Below are 15,709 nucleotides of genomic sequence, written 5' to 3' on the forward strand. Positions count from 1 at the left end.
TCTCCCTCTCCCTCTCCCTCTCCCTCTCCTCTCTCTCTCTCTCTCTCTCTCTCTCTCTCTCTCTCTCTCTCTCTCTCTCTCTCTCTCTCTCTCTCTCGCTCTCTCTCTCTCTCTCTCTCTCTCTTTCGCTTGGCTCGTCAAAACAAGCCGAGCGGAGGGCGGGACTTCAGACGGATAGACGGGAGCAGTTTCTCTGTGTGTGTGTGTGTGCCGATTACATTCTTACATAGAAACGTACGGCAATTGAAAATGTTTAAGCATATACCCAGAGATTCTATCTGTTGCGTATGACACGTGTGTGTGTGTGTGTGTGTGTGCGTGTGTGCGTGTGTGCGTGTGTGCGTGCGTGCGTGCGTGTGTGCGTGCGTGCGTGTGTGCGTGTGTGCGTGTGTGCGTGTGTGTGTGTGTGTGTGTGTGTGTGTGTGTGTGTGTGTGTGTGTGTGTGTGTGTGTGTGTGTGTGGTGTGTGAGTGCGTATATGCACACGTACGTCACGCACACTTTCAATGCAATACATGCACACGGACACAACTGCGCTAAAGAACGCCTGCCGGAGTATAAATAAATATTAACGTAACGCTGAAATATTTTGGAAAAATAATTTTGGGTACACACAAAATATTATCTTATTATCATATATTTATATATCGATATAAATCGTATATAATCTTCATGATATTAATCATATACAATCTCAATTCTTATTTTTTTGTGCATGTTAACATGTTAATTCATGTTACAAATGCATAACAATGCGCGAGACCGTGCTTGTCAAGTACGCTATTATGGTTGTAGCACGGACATAAACCGCCCGAAAGTGGATGTAGCACGGACAGCCACCAGATGCAGGTTTTACCGTCGACACCTAAAAGTGGATGTAGCATCGTAGTTCCCTTCTCAAAATGGATGCAGATAGCGCCCATTCTCAGTGCGAAAAATCGGTGTCGCCGAAAACGCCGTGTTGGGCGCTCTCAGCTTCCTCTCTGCTGATACTAATGACGTATTTCTATATGATTAGAGCATCCCATTTAAATCTCATAGCACACCATTAGAAAAAAGGGCCACTTTAAAGAGTAAAAATCTAATGGTAATGAAAAATCTTTTAAATTAAATTTAAATTAATTATTAATATTCTTTAATATGAATAATATTTCGTTGTCATTTCAATAACTTGCTGGTAAAGCAAATATATCCCAGTAACGTTACATATTTTTACATTACGTTACATAACTTTGTATATTACAACATTAAATGAACATATAATTTCGACTGATTTGTGTATGAAATTAAATACATAAATATTTCAGTAACAGCCTAATATATAACGTTTATATAGGATATTTATCTTACTGGAAATATTATTGAAATCGCAACGAAACGAAAGTGGAGAAAAGTAATCTTCATTTCATCAAATTAATGATAATAAAATACTAATGGTAAAATAATTAATTTTCAGGACTATAACGAAAAATAATTAAGATTAATAAAACTGCGAGAAGCAACTGAGCAGCAACGGGAGCTTCATACTAAAAAATGGCGATTGCTGAAGCAGAAGAGAAGATTATTATGCTAAAACTGTTGAAAAAGGAAGAGGCACTCAGGTAAACATAGTATAATATAAAATATTGACAAAGATATAATATTCTACGATAAAACATTCTTCAAATTAATTATTAATAATATTATTATTTAATTTGAATTAATAATAATTATTAATAATAATTATTAATTTTTTATCTAAACATGTATAAGTGTAAATTTGTATGAATTTATCTTGATTAACATTATTAGAACATGCCATTCATCGTAGATATAAACTTAATATAAAAAATATAATTGATTCACAGCATTATTTCATATTTAAGAAAAATGTCTTAAAATAAAAGCATATCTGTGCACAAGTACTATACCATCTTGTTCTCGATTTATAATGTCCTCAAATATATTCTCATTAAGCTCCTCTCAGACCACTTCACCCAAATTATTTTGTATACATACATTGTGCAAAACGGCAGTGGCACATATAATTGCCACCGATGTGGTCAACTTTGTTTTTAAGCCGTAGTACAGGCATGGAAATCGACGTTTTCAAACTCCAAACAGTTGTTCAACTATAACTCATGTTTTGGTATGTGCAGTATTGTATCGAATTTCTGCGTCTGTCTCAGGTCTTAAAACAGACGTTAGTAGATAGCTGCCAGTAGATCATTACCATTAGATTTTTACTCTTTAAAGTGGCCCCTTTTTCCAATAGTATGCTATGAGATTAGATGGGATGCTCTGATCATACAGAAATACATCATTAGTATCTTCCTCGTCCTTTTCATTTTCATCTTCGATGATCACTTGTGTGGATGGTCTTTATGTAGAACATATCTGTACATTATCTGAAAAATGAAAAGTCAAAATTGAATGTTGTAATATAAAAGAAAAATAAGATCTACGTATAGTGCTTACATTCTTTCTCAAATATTGTAGTGCTGTCAAATGGGCAATTAATTTCTACGTTCTAAGTTAGCATGTGTTGCATTCATGAATTCCATTACTGGGTCATTCGGTTGTACCAGTGCAGAACCTCCACCTGTCATAAGCCGGTGGTGCCGGATCACCGTGTTTAATTTTCGTTTCCTGAGATAAATTAATAAAATAAGTATCAAAATATAATAAAAAGGAACCGAATATAAAGACATACATATGTAAAAAGAATTTCGCTTAACAGAAGTATATATAATAAACTGATAAATTATCAAAAAAATCATTATTACTTATTCCTGTTTCATGTTATCCCAGCATTTCCTCAGTTGTTTGCTGAAACGTATGGCCGTAACATATGGCGTATAACCTTCGCTAGCGTATTTTTTTGTTATTCTCTCCTAGGTTAGGTCTCTCCTATGCCTCTGCCTTATTCTTCATATCTGTCGCACCGGTTTTCTTATTTTCAATAGCTTCTTCTTCTGAAATAAGCTGCGCCAGGAGCATTCTCTCCCGGTCCGTATAACAAACACTTTTATCCATTATTGACTAATATGATTTTTGTTTTAAAAGTCTTCTGTTCGCCTCCGCGGCGGTTGGATGTGGTTCTTGTAACTGCGCATTTTTTTGATCGTGGGGACTGCGTACGCGCTGTCCCTGTTTTTCTTTCTACATCATACTACTGGGAAATGGCGAATGGACATTGCTGTATGCAATCTTTTTTTTTTTGGTCACGCAGGGAAAATCCATCATGGATACCCCCGACCCTTGGGGGGGGGTCAGAGGATTATGTCGGACTCTTACCGACTAAAACCCCTGCGGGATGCCTACCTGTCGGACCGGTGAGAGGGGAGTCAGAGGAACTACTCCCATATTCTCTCCCCAACCCCCCGGCCCCAGGGCTCTAAGGGAGCCCCTCGCCATCATTGCACCGCACCCTGTTCCACAGAGGGAATCCAAGATGCGGTCCCCGGTCGGTTGGCCGACCTTTGGCCTTCTGGTTTCACCTGAGGAGAGGGGGGCATCCGCCTCCCTCCTTACCCCCCCTCCTTGCTATTCAGGGAGGAGTTGCTGTATGCAGTCTTTTTTTTTTTTTTGGTAACGCAGGGGAAATCCATCATGGATACCCCCTCCCCTTGGGGGGGGAGGGGGTTATATCGGAATCTTACCGACTAAAACCCCTGCGGGATGTCTACCTGTCGGACCGTTGGGTGGGGAGTTAGGGGAACTGCTCCCGCATTCCCTCCCCAATCCCCCGGCCCCAGGGCTCTCCGGGAGCCCACGCCATCAACGTACCGCGCCCTGTCCCACGAAGGGAGTTCAGGGCGCGGTCCCCGATGGGTTGCCCAACCGGTTGGCCTTCTGGTCACACCTGTTAGGAGGAAGGAGACACCCACCCCTCCTCCTTTACCCCCCTTGCTAATCAAGGGGGGAGGGTTTTGGGGGAGCGGGCCCGGCCCCAACCGGGACATCGCTTCCCCTTTACCCTACTTGTCCGACCGCGCGGGGGGACCAGGGAAACCTAGTCCTCCCTGCTCGGACGGTGGCGGGCCCGAGGCGGCCGAGGAGTTCTCGACCCGTCGCTGTCGACGGACGACGAGTCCTCCTCGGCCGACGCCACCTCGGGTCCGCTGCCGATTCTTCCTTCGGGGGATCGTCGACCGGTGCGTTGCCTCCGGCTCCGCACTCCCGGTCGACGTCCCCACTCCGCGGCCTCCTTCTGCGAGATGACCTCTCTGCAGAAGGAGGCCGCTGCGTCCCACGCCTCCTCGCTCCCGCACATGGTCGTGACCATGCGCGGGAGCGAGAGTTCCCCCCTTCGGCACCCCACCGCCCCCTCGAGGACACGGCGCTCCCCGTCCTATGCGGAGCATGTGGACAGGGTGTGATGCGCCGTGTCCTCGAGAATGGGGCGGTAGTGGCATCGAGTGGTGGGCTCCTTTCTGATCCGGTGCAGATACCGACCGAAGCAGCCATGCCCGGTCAGCATCTGCACCAGGTGGAAGGTCATTCCACGTCCCCTCCTGCTCGTCAATTCAGACAGGCAGGCGCGGACAGTCGCGGCCATTGTAGGACCGGACACCTTCGGGTCAGACAGCTCGTCCTGCCACTTACGAAGGGTCCGGTCCCTGGCCTGGAGTATCAGGCCCTTCAAATCCCTGGCCGTTAGCGTCCCTTCCCCGCAGAGCTCCTTCACCCGCCAATAGAGGACTGCCCTCTCATCGGCAAGGATCTCCACGGGCGGGACACCGGCCAAGGTGGTCGCCGCCATGTATGACACGGTCCGATACCCCCGGATCGCCCTTATTAACATCGGCCTCAAGGTCTGCCGTAGGGAGCGTTTTCCCCTCCGGCAGACCAATAGGCTGGGCGCCCATATGGGTGCCCCGTATAGGACGACCGAGAGCACGGCCGTGACATACAGGCGGCGTGCCATCCATCCCGGGCCCCCCTGGGTGCGCATTAGGCTGGCTACCTCCAGACCCGCCTTGCGCACCCGGGGGGCCAGGTTCCCAAAATAGGGCCCGAATCTCCAACGACTGTCCAAGGTCAGGCCGAGATATTTGATCGTCGGCCCGACGCGGACGTAGACGCCATCCACAAGGACCTGGGTTTCCGGAGGCGCCTCTCGACCTCGGCCGTAAAAATATACGGCCTCGGTCTTTTGGGGCGCCACCGAAAGACCATTTATGGTGCCTTTATGGTGCCCACCACCGATTTCAGTACCGCCTCCGCGCAGAGGCGGGCTTCCCCCCAGTTCTCCCCCCCCCCGGCCACCACTAGCGTGTCATCCGCGTAGCAGATAACGTGGCAGCCCGGGGGGAGCGGAGTTCTCAGCACCCGGTCGAACGCGATGTTCCATACCAGGGGGCCCAGAACGGACCCCTGCGGAACACCGCGTTCCATGGTGCGCCGGCCCTGGATCCCGCCCTCCACTGGGAAGGCGAGGTCCCTGCCCCCGAAATAGGCCGAGAGGATACGCCGGAGATAAGCGGGCACACCGTGATGCACGAGCGCCCGCCCTATTTCCGGCCACAGCAGGGTGTTGAAGGCGTTCCTTATATCCAAGGAAACCGCCAACAACACCCCGCCGTCCCTCTCCACGACCGCCTGGGTCAGGCCCCGGAGACACTGGACCGCCTCCAGCGTGGATCTCCCGGGTCTGAACCCAAATTGGCGATCGTGGAGGTTCGGCCCCTCCGAGGATAGGTGCTGGACGAGGCGGTCGGCAATGATGCGTTCGAGCAACTTGCCCGCCTCGTCCAGCAGGCATATCGGCCTATAGGCCAACGCACTACCGGGTGCTTTGCCCTCCTTGGGGAGGACTAACTTGGCCCTCCTCCACTCTGGGGGGAATATCCCCTCTCTGAGACACCCGCTCAATACCCTGCGCGTGGCCGCGAATAGGTTTCCTGGCCACGCCTGGGCCCTCGCCCAGGGGCCAGGAATTCCATCGGGGTCCGGGGCCTTGCCCTTGACCCCGAGCCTGTTCCTGGCCCTAGTGAGCTCCTCTGGACTGACCTCCAGGCCCTCATCCCAATCTCCCTCCTCCATTTTTGGGGGAGGGATCACGGGTGGGCCCCCTTCTGCCCTCGGGAAGAGGGCGTCCAGGAGCCCGTTGAGGGCCTAGTGGTCCATTTGTTCGGTCGGTGGGGACGCCCAAGGGCGAATCTTCCCAGTCACCCTTTTGTAAGGGCGCCCCCACGGATCGTCATCCAGGGAGCCCACCAGTTTGTAACGACACATACCGGCAAATATGTCGTTACGCTGACTGCCGCTGAACATCACGCGGCAGTCAGCTGAGCGCACGCCCCCCGACTCGCGCTGTCACCGCGCCTGTCAACGCGCTCACCCGAGGCTGGCCGAAGACCCGGCAGCAACGCTCGGGAAAGATCGGCCACCGAGCCGAACTCGCGGCGCCGCCAAAGCGATCCTCGGCGGACGTCGCATACTCACGATTACTCTCGATCAAATTCGGATTAATCAACGAAAGAAACCGAAGACAGAAAATGACGGGTATATAAACCCGACGGTTCTTGTCTTTGGGGGAGTCGAGTTTTGGACAGGCTTCAAGCAGTCTTGGGAGAGTCTTCGGAGAGTCTGAAACGATCCACCGTCTAGGAAAACTCGTCAACAAATCTGCAGAGTGCCTCCAGAAGATCGAAAGCTCCGAATAAGTAATCTACCAGGCCGCAGCCGTCGGCATCCGCGATTGCTTCCGTTCTTTGCGATATTTTGTGCCGTCTTGGCGAAATAAAGATCGGACGGCGAGTTTGCCGTCGCTCCGGTGTGTTCACCGGAACGATCTTATTTTGTGCCGTCTTTGCGATATAAAGATCGGACGGCGAGTTTGCCGTCGCGCCGGTGTGTTCACCGGAACGATCCTCTTTTGTGCCGTCTTTGCGATATAAAGATCGAACGGCGAGTTTACCGTTACGCCGGTGTGTTCTCCGGAACGATCTTATTTTGTACCGTCTTCGTGATTCAGAGATCGAACGGCGAGTTTGCCGTTACTCCGGTGTGTTCTCCGGAACGCTCTCATAAATATATTTCTTTTGTTTCTTCCTCTCTCTTCCTATAGGACTCAGAGTACGAAAGGACGCGAAGGCAGACAGAGTCGTCACCCACACCTACCGACTGGCCGGCGCGGCCGCCGGCCTGGCATAACTCCATCGACAAAGCGCATCGCGACCTCCAGACAAAAGAAATCGCCTAACCCCCGCGACTCGTAGGACCAGGGGATCATGCCGTAAGGCCTGACGAACCTCTCCCGGCAACGAAAATCACGCGACGCGAAGCAAGTAATTTCGACGATTACCGGGAAAAACAATCGCCAGTCTCACGCTCGACGAACGGCCTACCTATTATGTAAGCACCGCAAGCGATAACGCGGCCCGACGCGACGCGTTTTTGCACGGGTTCTTATGTACAGCGAGCGTCAGACGAAACCAAGCATTTAAACCCGAGCATTTAAATCCGAGTAACGCCTGCAATAACGCCCGCACGAAATCGCTATTTTAGACACGGTCGCGAATTTTCTTATTTCCCATCTGCGGAACTGTCTGTATGTTAAAATAATTACTGTTAACGAAGCGACAGTCACGCACCTAACCGAACCATCATCAGCGGAATACGGCCGTTCGCTGCGACGACGAGCCGAAGCGAGACAACATCGCACGTTGAAGCGGTACCCAAACATTGGGGAACCTCGCGAAAATAACACGCGGTCATTGCGTGCTGAAACGACACAATAAAGCGTCTCTGTCAACAAAACCGATCAACTTTAATCATTCAACGAAAATCACCTTCTCCTAATAAAAACTTCGGCGCGCGATTCGCTAACGACGATCGCGACGTAGGGGCCGGATCGACGATAAAAGAAAACCGAACCCGGAGGCTCCGGCATTACAAGTTGCTCCCAGGCCGCTCGCTTTGCCTCGGCGATGGCAGCTTTTAGGGCCTTCCACGCTCGGAAGTAGTCCCTTTTCGTCCCTGTGACATCCCCTCCATCCCGCCGAGCCCGCATTAGCAGCCGTCTGGCTGCCATGGCTGAGCATCGGAGCCGACGCAGCTCCTTGCTCCACCAATACGTGGCCCGGCGAGAGCGGGGGCGGGATCGGGGCATCGCGACGTCACAACACGACGTCACGATGCCCACTATTTCCTCGGCCCCTTTGCAGGGGTCGGGGTCCCGCCCCCCTGGCACCTCCCCAAGGTGCCAGGATACCACAAGGACAGCCGCCCGAAACCTATCCGCGTCCAGCCGACTGAGGTCCCATCTCTTGGGGAGAGGGGGTTCCCTCTCCCCAGGGCGGCGGATGAGCACCTGCTGGGGTTTGGGGAGGCGGAGGGTCCACACTATATGTCTGTGATCAGACAGTGTTTCCCCCTCCGCCTCCACCTTCCATTCGTGGAAGAATCCTGCGGCCGAGGGGGTCGCCCAAGTCAAGTCAATAACCGAGGCTCCACCCCACCCCGGCCACACGTAGGTGCTCTCTGAGCCCTCATTCATTAGAATGAGGCCCAGTCCCGCTGCCGGGGACTGCAGCCCCACTCTTCCGAGTAGGCGTTGAAGTCCCCGGCAATTACTGGTCGGGGATGGCACCTTCGCACCAACTCCCTGACCCTGTCCAGGACCGCCTTGATTGGGGCGGGATGACCGAGACCGGCCTTGTTTCTGCGGTGGGGAAGGTCTGGGAAGGACTGGGGGCCCGTCACCACAGTGACGGGCCCCCAGTCGACTGCCACGTTCGAGGGCCCCGATTCCCTGAATGTACAGGGCGGGGCCCCCGTCGCAAGGTTTGCCACCAAGGCCACCGAGCCGTCCGGACCACCGAACCAGTTCGCACTGCGAACCGGGATCCAGGTCGGCTCGGTGACCACCGCCAGCCCGGCGCCCAGCTCAGTCATCCTCTGTATACAGAGGTCCTGAGCCTGGGCGTCGTGGCTGACGTTGGCCTGTAGGGCCCGGAGTGGCGCGAAGGCTAAGCCTTGCACGCCTCCTCCGGGCTGCCTACTTCAACCTCCCCCTGGCAATCCTGCAACGGCAAAGCCGTCTTGGATTCCCTGGGGGAGGTTTCGGCCGTGGTGGCCTCATCTGCGGGTACCTCTGCGGAGTAGTGGGGGGTCCCTACCTGGACGATTTCCTCCTCTCGGGAGTACGAGGAGGAATCGGCTAATTGGAGAGATGGGGGTAACGTTCTCTCCATCTCCCCTTCTTCTACGATTGTTGGGGGTGGGCCCGTAGGCTCCACCCTCCTAACCTTGATGTCCTCCTGTTCCGTATCCTCCGTCATAGGCTCCGGGTCCTCTTTATCCTTCCTCTTCCTTCCGGCTGCTACAGGTGGCTCTTCCTTCCATTCTTGTGTTCCTGCCGCCGTTTCCGGCTCCCAATCGAGCTGGCTGGGTGGTTGGTCCTCCTGGATGACTGCTGAGGTAAGAGCCGGCAACTCCCCGCTCTTTTCCCCTTCCAGGTCCTTCCTTGGGTGAGAGGACTCGTTCCCCTCCCTTGGCTGCTCCGGAATTGGCTGGGCTGGTGTATCGGCGACGTCCCGGGCTCCCGTCGCCTTTGCACCCCCCGCTCTCATCGGTCCTCCACCTTTCTTCCTTTTCTTTTTCTTGCCTGGAGGGGGGCCACAGGCCGGCCCTCCGATCTTATGACCGGAGGGCCTGCCCGCCTCCGCGCAGACGGGGCAGTTCGCCGCCCGCTGGCACCCCTTGGCGCGGTGGCCGGGGGTACCGCAGCGATAGCACAAGTCGCTGCGGTCGACGACGCTAGTGCACCGTTCGCGCACGTGCCCCGGTAGTAGACACCGGAAGCACAGTACTGCGCGAGCGGGCAGCGCCGTCACCCCGGCACGGGTCCACCCCATGTGGACCCGTTCCGCGGCGGCGACCTTCGCGGCCACCGCCAACGGACACCGCACCACCATGGCGCCCGTCCCCCGCTGGGTGATGCTCATCGCACCTGGGGATATTTCCCCAGGTGAGCACCCCCCAGCGCGGGCAACGGTGGCCGTCACTTCGTCGGCCCCGGTTGTCGCGTCCAGGCCAGCTAGTCGCAATGCTGCGACCTTTACCGGCCTCTGGACGCGAAAACCGGGGCCCATTTCCGCCGCCAGCTTGCGGAGCTCGTCCGCAAGCCGGTTGGCGGATGCCCCGACGTTGAGGCCAGGCACTTCTATTAACAACGTCCCCGCTCAGGGCCCCGGCGGACCCTTAGGGATGTGTCAATCCCCAGGTCCGCCGGGATAACGCGGCGCCTGGCCTCCACCATGAACTTGGTGTATTCACCCTCGGGGCATATGACTGTGACGGCCGCCGAGCGCGGCGGCTTGGGCCTGCCTCGTCCCGCCACTGTTGCCTCTCTTCCTCCAGGTTTTATTTTCGGAGCGAAGGTCACTGTGCCGGATGGGCCGCTCGTCCTCGCCTCCTCCTTCCTCTTCTGCTTCTCCTTTCTCCCGACCACCTGGGACCACATCTCTGCTGGTCCCTGGCCGGGAAGAAGCGCCCACCTCAGCGCCGAGTCCAATCCAGCTTCCAAGAGGTCCTTGGCTGCGATACCTCTTCTTCCTTCTTGGGCCCTCTTCTCCTCCTCCTTCCTTATCAACCTGTCCCTGGCCTTTTTCCTCTTCTTATTCCTTTTCTTTCTCTCCTTTTTCCCCTGTCTCTTGGGCGCCTCGGGGAATGTCCTCACTTCCTTCGGAGGGGCCTTCCTTATCTCCTCCTTCCCTACTCCAATAGGGAGAGTGGGCGAAACTCCCACCGCCACAGCTGCCCCGCCTCCCGAATCCGCAGCCGCGAGGCGGTCGACAACGGCTTTAAGCCGGTTGACTTCCGCCGCGCAGCCGCAGTCCGGGAACCGGGCCCGCATGTTGGCGTCCAGCCCCTTTACCGTTCCTTTGTCCCTTACCAGTGGGGGTGCAGCTTCATTTGTCACCTCCATGACGTCATCCAGTATTGGTGGTGCCTCTGAAACTCCCCCCTCACTTCCTGCTGTCCCAGTTGAGGTAGGAGTGGAGGGAAAGGCTACCCTTCTCTTCTTCCTGTGCCTCTCTCTTCTCTCCCTATCCTTCCTAGCCCCCTCCTCTTCCTCGCTCGTCGTGGCTGAGGATGTTAGTCTCCTGACCATCTCAGCAAAGGTGGGTCTCCGTCCTGTTGGGAAGACTGGTGGGGAAGGGGCAGCCGCCGGAGGAGCCATGGGAATCGACGAAGCGACGAGTCGCTTCGTCGATTCTAGCTCCTCCGCCAGCCGCCTGTTCTCCACCCTTGTCATCCTGAGCTCCTCACGGAGCTCCTCAGCCTCCCTCTCAGTCAGGGTGATATTTCCTTCTTTTTCCCTGCTGGCCACCCTAGCCATTAGCGTGGTGAGCACGGCCTCAGAGACGCTGTATGCAGTCTGGAGCAATATGACGAACTAAACTAAACTAAAAATTTTTGTTTTATTGTAAATAAGATAGTGACAGGACTGATAGGTTATAGGCCTGTTCTTTTTCGCTGCTGCTGAACTGGTACTAGGTTAGGTTAGGTTACTGGCGCCATAAAACAATGCTGCATCCAGTAATCACTAAAATCCCTAAAATATTCCTTCCTTCTGGAAAGAAGACTCGAAGTACATCTATGAAATAAAGCGGTTTTGGAGATTCAAGGAATCCTTCATGGAGGCTTCCTTCATCCTTAAGATAAGGAAGAACTATGAATACGTGTATTAGTATTGTTTTCATGATAGCCGTGCAACGTCAGCAAATTTTAAAAAACTTACTTTACGCACGTCTTACTTTAAACGCATCTTAACTAAGCGAAGCACTTGAGTAACGTTGGTGCAACCGGGCCTAAGGGAATTAGCAGTCTAGTTATACTATAGAAGTTTGTGGTACTACTGCTTGGTCCGATTTGGAATCCGACTAATTCGTCGTAAATACCCTTTGTTTCCAGATGCTCTTCCAGGCATTCACATAAATAGCAAGTCGAATATTCATCGATGTCTTTTAGACCTTATAATCGACATCTATTCGACATCTAATCGATGTCTAAACGATATCGATTCGACTGTTATTTCTCCTTCGGATTGGCGACAGAAATAAGGTAACTTGTCGTTACAATGAAAACGATACCAAATATACGTAGGCAGTCTGAAAAGTTCTCGACCTGACACATACATGGCATTAGAAACTGTCAAACTATAATTATATTGAAAAGTGGCATCCCTGATATAAACTCATGTAAAATTTTATTCAATCTGTCAAGTCATTCGAGTAGTAGCATGCGTTAAAAAAGCTTTGTGCAAGATGGGTGCCGCATTTGTTAACAATTGACCAAAAATGCATTCGAATGCGTATTTCTCAAGCGTGTTTGGATCGTTTTAAGCAAAATAAAATGGATTTCAAGCGTCGTTTAATAACTGTTGTTGAAACTTGGATCCACCACTACACACCAGAACGAAAAGAACCTTCCGGAATCACATTTTAATGATGGTATTGAATTATTGGAAAAACGTTGGAATAAATGTATTGAAGTTTCAAGAGATTATATTGAAAAATAAAACATATTTCACGGTAAAAAAAATTTTCTTTCATTGTTAGGTCGAGAACTTTCGTATCAAACGTAAAAGACGAAAAATAGATAACTAGTTCTAAGGCTTACAAAATTTTCTAAAAAATAATATCTATTTCATATTCTATTTTAGGTATGATATATAAAAAAGATAACAGTAAAAAATGATACCCTTATAATATATAACTTTATATAATATATAATTGCATTAATGAACTAACTATTAATCAACAGTTAACTGTTACTTAATCGATAACGTTTTAATGAAGACGAATTATTGATATTTATTTGTCATCTTATATCCAGATAGCACAAGATGTCCTATGGACGTCCATTTTATATCCATTTTACATCCGCACGTCCATGAACGTGAAATGGACGTCCATCGTATATCCGATTTTGGACTCATGAAAACATCCATATTAGGCCATCCATAGGATGCCCAATGTTGGACGTCAATGGTTATTATACAAAATGGTTATTATACAAAAATTTTTATAGTGAATTTGATTGCTTGAACTAATGCGCACTAAGTGTGCTTTAAGGCTTGTTTAGATTTTGTTCGTATATACAGGGTGTTTGATAGCTAATCATGCAGACGAAAGATGAAGATAGATTGGGTGTAGCCGAGAAGAAAAGTCATGTACCATAATGTCAAATTGGCAATAGTTACCGAGTTATTAATTAAAACAGGTGAGCCAACGAGCGCGTAGAGAGCGGAGGGCGGCCGCAGTAAGCACGTAGACATTTGATACAGGCGGAGTCAGCGAGTGACGGTAGGCAAGCGCGCGCGGCGAGTGGCAACGTAAGCGACAAGAGGCTTTTTCTTTATAGCTTTTTCCTTATAGCTCGCTCGCTCCTCGTCGTTCGCGCTCGCTCGCTCTTCGTCGCGCTCGCTCGCTCTTCGTCGCGCTCGCTCGCTCCTCGTCATTCGCGCTCGCTCGCTCCTCGTCGCGCGCGTTCGCCTACCGTCACTCGCTGACTCCGCCTGTATTAAATGTCTACGTGCTTACTGCGGTCGCCCTCCGCTCTCTACGCGCTCGTTGGCTCACATGTTTTAATTAATAACTCGATAACTATTGGCAATTTGACATTATGGTACATGACTTTTCTTCTCGGCTACACCCAATCTATCTCCAACTTTCGTCTGCATGATAAGCTTTCAAACACCCTGTATATACAGGGTGCTAAATGTCAAACGTAACAGGTAAAAAATCTCGAAAACTATGAAAGATATTAAAAAAAGCTAAAACACATATTCCATAATTTCGAAGGAGAAAGAAAATGGCATTATCAGTTTTTTATTTGGAAGGCATTTTCAAGGTCAGTTGAAGATCAACTTAATTTTTTAAAACAGAAAACCCAATTTTTTATTATATCTTCTTTTTCTCCCAATTAATTGTAACAACTTGTGTCTGAAACATTTTTTATTTGCCTAATATTTTTTGAAATATTTAACGAAACCTTGGTAACTTTTTCAACATTTAACTTACGATATCTCGGTAACTATTCGTCGAAAGAAAAAATAGTATTAGACTTTTTTATTTTATTTACTATCAAGAATATATTACTATAATAATGCCCTAACTTTTGTTCATTTAATAATTTTGAAATTTCCAAAGGTCGATAAACGCATTAGAGAAATGAAATTTTATAATTAAATTTTATATATTAATATAAAAATAAATAATATTATTTTGCATTTCAGAATTTTATTGTTGTTGATAAACTTTTCCTTTACGCATTTTTGAATGTTTATTTTGCTAATAATTACGAATAGTGGAGAATTAAGAATGATGTCCATTTTAGATCCTTGGTTTGGATATTCTATGGACATCCAGAATTGTGAAAAACGGACATCCTATCAATGTGTCCTGTGAACGTCCGTCCGATTTTTTTAGACGTCTTATGAACGTTCCGAAGTCCAAATTCGAACGTCCACTGGACGTCCGTGTGTTATCTGGATAGATACATCTCATAAGTTAACTTCAAAAACGTTAATCAAAAAGGCAACCTGTTCTACTTAGGATGAAACCGAATATACTTGTTTCGATAACGACATTGGAATCATTTTTTGTATCGATATCATTTTGCTAGCTTGTGTTACAGAATAGCTTTGTCGTTATAGTGTCGTCAGTGCAAGCGACAATTGTCGCTACGTAATGATAACGACATGGTCGTTACGGAGTTAGAGAATAGGCTTGCTGGTATCAGCATTGAAATATAATCATACTGGAAGGAACACTGCCCTACTTCCTTGTTACGTCCTGGACAAGCATAGAACATGCAATGTCTAGATTCGTTTAGTTTACTTCGGATCAGCGCTATTCTTGTCCAAATCTTTATTATTTGATTGTTACCTTTGGAGGTGGGTTATTATTAGGTTTAAAAGTAATAATATTCTCGTTAGTGTTGAATTTAACTTCAAATATATTTCCCTTTATTTCATATTTTATTCTCGGGACCTAAGATTTTGATGGATCTGTTTTGAAAACAGCCAGGTCGAGCATGCCTGAATTATAATAACCTTTTAACAGACGCCTAAATTGAATCCGCCATCCGGCACTCCTCGTTCTTTTCGGCATAAGAGGTTTTTTGGTAATACTTATTTTAACAATATCTATCAATAATAGAGTAGATGGAAGGGACATGGTTAAGTTTTAGAAAATAAAAAGGCGAACAGCGCTCGTGGTTCAAGCATCGTTCTTAAGGAAATGAGGAAGAATGGTGCTCGTGGTTTAAGCACAACACTCTTAAGGTAAAGAAAAGAAGAACGGTGCTCGTGGTTCAAAGCACTGCGTTTTGGAAAAAGAGATGAAGATGATAATCAGTGAGGGAAGAGAGGTAAAGAAAACTTTTAACTTTTTATAACGGTGGGGAAATCCATCATAGATACCCCCACCCCTTAGGAAGGGCGGCGGCTATGCCGGACTCCTACTGGCTAAAACCCCACCGGGATATCTACTTTTTGGACCATTGTGGGGGGAGTCAGGGGAACTACTCCCGTATTCCCTCCCCGACATCCCGGCCCCAGGGCTCATTATTAGAGCCCCACGCCCAAGTACCGCGCCTCCTCCCACAAAGAGAGTCGGGGGCGCGGTCCCCCGGCCGGGTTGGCCTTCTGGTTATATTTACTGGAGGGGGGATAGGTAAAGAAATCTGTACACATATATATATATATATTA

At 49.5% G+C, this 15,709-nt stretch overlaps 1 long non-coding RNA gene across 1 annotated transcript; it reads right to left on the reverse strand.

Moving 5' to 3' along the window:
• Positions 1–1,749: 1,749 nt before the first annotated feature.
• On the reverse strand, positions 1,750–3,603 carry LOC112589205 (uncharacterized). Its single transcript, XR_003113361.1, has 3 exons — positions 2,765–3,603; positions 2,457–2,627; positions 1,750–2,386 (listed from the first exon to the last, which is right to left on the reverse strand). It is a non-coding gene; the product is annotated as an uncharacterized LOC112589205 (long non-coding RNA).
• Between the last annotated feature and the right edge of the window lie 12,106 nt (positions 3,604–15,709).

Source organism: Harpegnathos saltator, unplaced genomic scaffold (assembly GCF_003227715.2).
Source record: "Harpegnathos saltator strain DR-91 unplaced genomic scaffold, Hsal_v8.6 scaffold426, whole genome shotgun sequence".
In the NCBI taxonomy this organism is placed as follows: Eukaryota; Metazoa; Arthropoda; class Insecta; order Hymenoptera; family Formicidae; genus Harpegnathos; species Harpegnathos saltator.